Genomic DNA, 6,950 nt, shown 5'->3' on the forward strand with positions numbered 1-6,950 from the left:
ATAAAAAATAAATGAAAATTCTTTAGTGTAATAAATTTGCGGCCTTTTTACTAAATGTTTTAGAAATGATTCCAAATAAAAAAAAACCTTGCAAACAAAATTCATACATCTTCACAATAAATTGTATTCAAATGTATTCATTTCCGGAATGCCAGTGCGAAACCAGCTCGACAAATATGAAATCCCACACTCATTATGTAAACGACCCTCACGGCGCGTAATGTGCGCTAAAACGTGAACAAAACGAGCAGCAATCTGAGACAATGTGCGAGACGTCGCGTGCGAGGCGAGCGTTTCTTTGTTTGGATCGATTTTACGGCCTGCAAAACAAACTAATGCTCTCTTTTATTGAGATATGACACAACAAGGCAGCAATTTGTTCGCCGATATGAGCGCACGTTCGAGGGGAACAACCACAAGTTTTATATTCTATCTATAATTTATATTCGAAAATAGCTAGCTCCCCCAGTTTGTTTCTAAATCACGTCTCATCGCGCGGCACATTTTTTCAATCGCCACCGAGAGGTCAATTTTATTATTTATTTTATGAAGAATAGATTTATTTGGAGAAAAAAAATGGTTGTTTACTGCACTGAGCCGGAAAATGATTAGCTGTTTGTTTGACGAGCTGCGTGCCACGGGGAAACAAACCAAGAGGAAAATAGCTGCTGCGCCGACCGTGATGTTTGCACTTTTTCGCTCGCCCACCGACGCACCGACAACCGACAGCCGGCAAATAGTTTCGCAGAGAAATCCCCGAGCTCTTGCGACTTTGCAGAAGAAAGGAAATAAAGGAATGGCTAACTTTTCGCGTTATTAAAACGAATAGAAGAAGCCGAGTTACAATGCTCATTTAGATAAATTTGCCTTTTGAGCTACAGACTTGAAAGAATTTACCGCTTTAAATGGAAATTGTTTATTTTTTATTTTTTTTAGAGATGATTTTTGGACTAAATTAATTTTTATTGTGTCTCTCTTAGTAAACATTAAAGATACTTTGGTTTTGGCTATATTTGTAGCGTCCACAGATGAAAAAATAAGCAAAATTCAAGATTTAATTGGAAAATAAATGACAAAGTATAGGCGTTGGAAATTGGAATTATACTACATTTCGTACAAACGAAGTTAAAATTCAAAATATAATTTTTTTATTAAAAAAATCCACTTGGAATAAATAAATCAAAGATGATTTTAGAATAAATTGACTTGATTTAGGGTATTTTAAAAAAAAAAATAAAGGTTCTCTAACGGCTAGTTTAAATTTTCGGACGAATTTTGTGCGGAAATGGTGAATTTGAGAAACATTCGTTCAGTAGGAAAAATACTGGAAATTTAATCAGCTTTCTGAATTTAGGTAGTTTTTATCACTACTATCAACTGCTGAATTTTAATCAGGCCAAACACAAAACCCTCGAAAATCTACAATTTTTAAAAAAAATTAAAATCTTTCAAGACTCAAAAGTAAATAAAATTTGACAAATTTTTAATTTAAATTTAAGAAGGCTCCTCTTCTCTCGTAATTTTCCTCTATAAGGTGAAATCTAGGTGTACATTTATTATTTTTAAATTAAAAAATGATAAAGAAAATGAATGGTAACCCTTGTGCTACATGGAAAAACATTTTTCAAAATAAAAAAGGAATTAACTCTTTCATTGGAGGCAAACGCATGAATTTCGATCAGGAGTGTCCTATCTGCAGGCCGAATTTACGCGATTTTCTCGACCCAAAAAGCTCTGAGATCGTGCCATAGATAGGGCGAGAAATCATTTCCCGGAGGTGACATCGCGCGGCGGCAAACAAGCTGCGGAAAAAGTAATCAGGAATTCTCATGCATGGTAAACAAGCCATTCGATATATATTTACACCACGCGGCAGCGGCAGCAGCAGCTCGATGATAATAACGAGATGCAAAAACAGAACATTCGGCCGCTTATCGCGCGCTTATCAATATTAATAGCCTCTGCTCATATTCTGCAAATTCTGATCGCACTCCATCACGTCGCGCATTTCTCACGTTTGCATGCAGACCCGGATTTGTCCTTTTTTTTATTGCGGAACGGCGCACGCGGCGCCCACAAATCATCTCTTTCTTGTTTGTGTTTGGCCGCGATTTCACGATTTTACGACCCCTGCCTGCAAACACCACACACGCTCGAGACGGAAAGGCGAGCCAGCGAGAAGTGCGGAGGATTAACAAAATTATTGTTGCTCGAGGGATCGATCCACGCGCGCCCCGCAACTCGCAACTCGCAACTCGCTCCTCTGCTGCGGCTTTTGATATCGGAAAAGTACGTTGGTTCGGCTCTTGATCTGCCGAGAGGACGACGAAAACTCTGATCCGCGATAAGGGCGGAACTTTAATAGTTGGCATTATTTCATCAGAATTTTAATAATTCTCTGAAAATGTGAGAGATAACAATTAGAATTTGAGAAGTTTGATTGATAATATGTGTATTGAATTGCAAAGACTATGAACTTGAATTGGTTTTGAACAAACTTTAAATCTGTGTCGATTTTCGAGTTTTTTATTTAAATAATTTCGTTAAAATTCCGAAACTTTTCTTTATAAACAAAATTCCTGTCCAAAGTCTCCCAATTTAAAATAACGTTTATTAAAATAAAATTAAAATAAATGATAAAATTTACAAGACGCGAAAAAAAATCAAATTTTGAGTTGATTTAATTGTCTTAAAACGAATTAGAGCACTACTTTGAAGAATCCATTCAAGAAAATAGATGTTTTTTTCCGTCAGTTTGTCTGTGAATTTTAGGCGATTGACCATTTTGGAATTATTAAAAAAAATATAGAACGCACCCTCTCCCGGGTCTCAAATTCTGGATTTTCTCCATTTCCTAACAACTACTTAAAAAAAATTAATCAAATAAAATCAGTTTAAATTTTCAATGTCTTAAAATCCCGTCCAAATGGACCATTATATTCTAATGAAACTACTCGATTTAACTACAAACTGCGAGGGATTATCCTTTTCAATTAATTGTCAATCTAAATATATCTGTAAATTTTGGCTCTGAAAAATACAATATAATACATGAGTTAAACTTTGATTTAAATGAAATAAATAAAAATGAAAAGCGAAGGAAATAATGAAAAATAAAACCGTTTAATAACGACTAATTTTCTTTTAGAAACAGTCTAAAAATAGTCGACTAAAATTCTCAGCCCTAGAAATGGGAAATTTTATTTGAGACGCTCAATTAATAAGATTTTTCATAAGTTATCAATATAAAAGTGAAAGAACACAGAGGAAAAAATAATCCAATTTGGTTTTAAACCAATGTTGAATTTGTGAAAGTTTACGTGTTTTATATTTAAATCATTTTGAGTTATAATTCTGAAATTCTTCTTAACAAGCAAAAGTTATCTCCAATTTCTTCCAATTAAATATAAAAATTATTCAAATAAATTAAATAAAATATTAATTAATGAGGTGAAAATGTCTCTAAAACAAAAGAGAGCATCACTGAAATTTGCACAAAACTTTTAAACGGGATCGACACAGGGTCACAAATGAAAATTATTTGTAAATTTTGTTTTCCACAATTTACAATAATCTAAAAAAGGTTCTTGCTACAGTACAGATTCAAATTTTTCAGAAATGTGATAGATAAATATGATTTTGAATTTGACACGTTTGATTAATCAGATTTTCATAGCAGTTATCAATTTAAAAATGAACTTACGCTGGAAAGCAAAAAAATCTGGTTTTAATCCTTTCTTATGAGTGTGTTCATCATCGGCTATTTTTTATATTTATCATTGAGTTATAACTCTGAAATTCTTCATAACAAGCAAAACTCCTGTCTAATTTCTCCCAATTTAAACAAATAATTATTAAAATATTAATAAAAGATAAAATTTATTTTTTTAATTTTGAGGTGAATTAAATGTATTAGAAACTAATAAAAGCACCACGCTGCAGTTTTCACACAACTTTCAAAGTGGATTGACACAGGACGACAATTTAAAATTATTTGAATTAATTGTTGAATGCAACAAAAACTTGTATAAATTAAAAATGGGCCTTGCCATATTAAAAATTCAATTTTTTTCCAAAATTTGCAGCGGTGAACCCTTTTAGGGAAACTCTTTGTTGTGAAATAAAATCAGTTTTCAAATAAGGAGACAGTAGCTAACCTTGCAGCCAATTTTTTCAAAAATTTACTCAGCAAATTAGCTCAATTTTGGCTTCAACTGAATCCTTAGGGATCATTTCATGCATTCGCAACAAGCATTTTCACGATTTTCCAGCATCACAGTTCAGTCACGGTCTTTAAATTGAACATATAAGATATAAAGCAGATTGGCTTTTCTGCTCTGCTGTATATACGCGGAGTGACGGATTTTCTCTTTAAAGATAACACGAAGCAGCTTGGAAAGCTGGTTAACGCTCGAACCGGTTGACTCGCGACAAGCCGAATGGATGTAGCGCATGCAGCTATAACTAAATAGCACGGCGAGGCGGGCAATTTCCCAATCTAAAATACGTGCGATGGTGTGTTCCCGATGGCGGGCGGGCGGGACAGGCAACCGTGAAAACGTGCCTCACAACCAGACACGTCTAACGCGCCGTGTGCACACCGTAGAGGCTTTTTCCCTTCGAGCGAGCAAAACAAATCATGACAGTAGACCCTTTTCTTGCTTCGGGAAACGAAGAATATTTATTTATTTCATACCTTTAGCAAGACCTTTTGAAAAGTAACACTATAAAATTTTTAGAAATGCTTTGCAAATTGTTAGGACCGTCTCCTTACCCGAAATTCTATTTAATATCACTAAAAAAGAGTTTCCCTAAAAGGTTTCATACGCTGTTTTACGGATCTCGACAAGAGGAATCGGAATCTGACAAGAAAATGAGCTCAAACGCTGGAAATTTCAGACAAAATTTGATTTTTTTGCATTCAAATAATTTTCAACTGTCGCCCTGTGTCAAACCACTGAAAGAGTTGTGAAAAATTGCTAAAAGGTGCTTTTATTAGTTTGTAAGACATTTAATTCTCCTTAAAATTAAATTTTTTTAAGATTCCTCTAATTTGTTTTATTTGGAAATATTTAATTTTATTTATTTTAATAGTTATTGTTTTAAATTTGGAGAATTTGGACGGGACTTTTTGAATGTTAAGAAGAATTTCACAATTATAACTCTGCAATGATATAAATAAAAACCCGGATCATGAGCACGGCAAAAAAGCTGGTTTTAAACCAGATCGCATCACTAGATCTAAGTCATGAGTTAATTTTTAAATTGATGACTGTTATGAAAATCTGATTAATCAAACGTCATAAATTCAAAATCCTGTTTATCTATTTGCTTTTTTGAGTTTGTAATAAGACAGGTCCTTTATATGTGCATTTCTGACGATTTTCAGATTTAAAGACTGAATGAAATCACATTTTTGTATCTTCCAATCGATTCTTGAGGGTCTATATAATTTTTCCGAGCGAAAAATGTTTTGTAACGCGCGAGAAGAGGCGCAAAGCAAAACGCACGTTGCTTTGGCGCGCAAAACGTTTGAATTTTTGGTTGTTACTGCGCAAGCGTCTCCCCTCTGACGTCACAGCCATACTTCGTGCTTGGCATTGGCAGTTGAGAGAGCTGTGACGTCAGAGGGGCGACGCAACAAAAAGATTCAAACGTTTTGCGCGCCAAAGCAACGCGCGATTTGCTTTGCGCCTTTGCTCGCGCGTCACAAAACATTTTTAGACTTGAAAAATAATTTACCCCACCTATTTCGACCCTCAGGAATCGATTGAAATGAACGAAAATGTGGTTTCAGTGGGTTTTTAAAATTTAATAAAGCATTATGAGATTTAAAATATAAAAAAGAGGTTTTCAGAAATTTATTGGTAGTTAAAAATAATTCTTTAGCCATTTGATTCTAAATTTAGAGTTACAACCCGTCAATTTTATTATTAATTACAATTTAAAAGCATAAATTTCATAGTGTTTCCAATCCAATAAATCGCAAAACATTGTCCATAATGGAGATTGCTCATCGGTGAAACATTTTCCCTCGACCAAACGAAATAAAAGCGAAGAGACACGGCAGCAAAAATCTCATAATAATGTCGCCATAAATTACTCGGCGCGCGCTCGTGAAGCTTGAACGTTTTATTATCCGCGCGGTCGTATATTTTACGCGAAAATAATCACTGTATAAAATTCGTCCGCGACATCGTCAAGAAACTTTCGGCTTTTGTCTCGGTGAAATGAGAAAGTTTTCTCTTTTCAAATTTGTCTCGGCGGAAAATCAATAGGGCAAGTGGTGCAGAAAGGGAAACAGCTTTTTATGCGTGGCAGCGTGGCATTGAGAGTCAGTGACTCGTGCACCCCTCGCCGCGTGAGTTTGTTTCCCGCGCGCGCGTCTGATAATTAATCATATCGGAGAGCCGCCTCCACCGCCGCCGCACACGCAGAGAGTCAACTGCTTCCAAGGTGCGGCTCGACTCTCTGTTTCATTTTATTGGCCATGACGTGTGTAGGGTTGGCTATTTTAAACGTTTTTTTACAACTTTTTTAAGGGTTGAAATTTTTTACATCGTGTGTTGAGCTTCAAGGTAGTTTTTTAAATAAAATTAACCCTTGAGGGTTAAACAAGATAGTGTAGTGAACCAGAGGGTCATTTTTAGGGTTTAATGCGCTATTTCACCCCCTTATGGTATAGTTACAGGGTTGGTTTTTGGTAAACGAGTTGATGAAGGATTTTTGGGTCAGATTCAACCCCCTAAATAACTTTCCAATCCCTTTTCTTGTGTTTTTTGGCGATCTTCAATCTGGAAATGCAACTTACCCTTCGTAACTACCCTAAAACCCTCCATCACGGGGGTGTAAACCCCCACCCTTCCGAATTCTTTGCTCCAAATGACAATTTTAACAGCTGCAGGTAAGATTTATTCTAAAATCAGTCGTTTGGAGCAGCAAAATTGGGA

The sequence above is a fragment of the Cloeon dipterum genome, chromosome X (assembly GCF_949628265.1).
Source record: "Cloeon dipterum chromosome X, ieCloDipt1.1, whole genome shotgun sequence".
In the NCBI taxonomy this organism is placed as follows: Eukaryota; Metazoa; Arthropoda; class Insecta; order Ephemeroptera; family Baetidae; genus Cloeon; species Cloeon dipterum.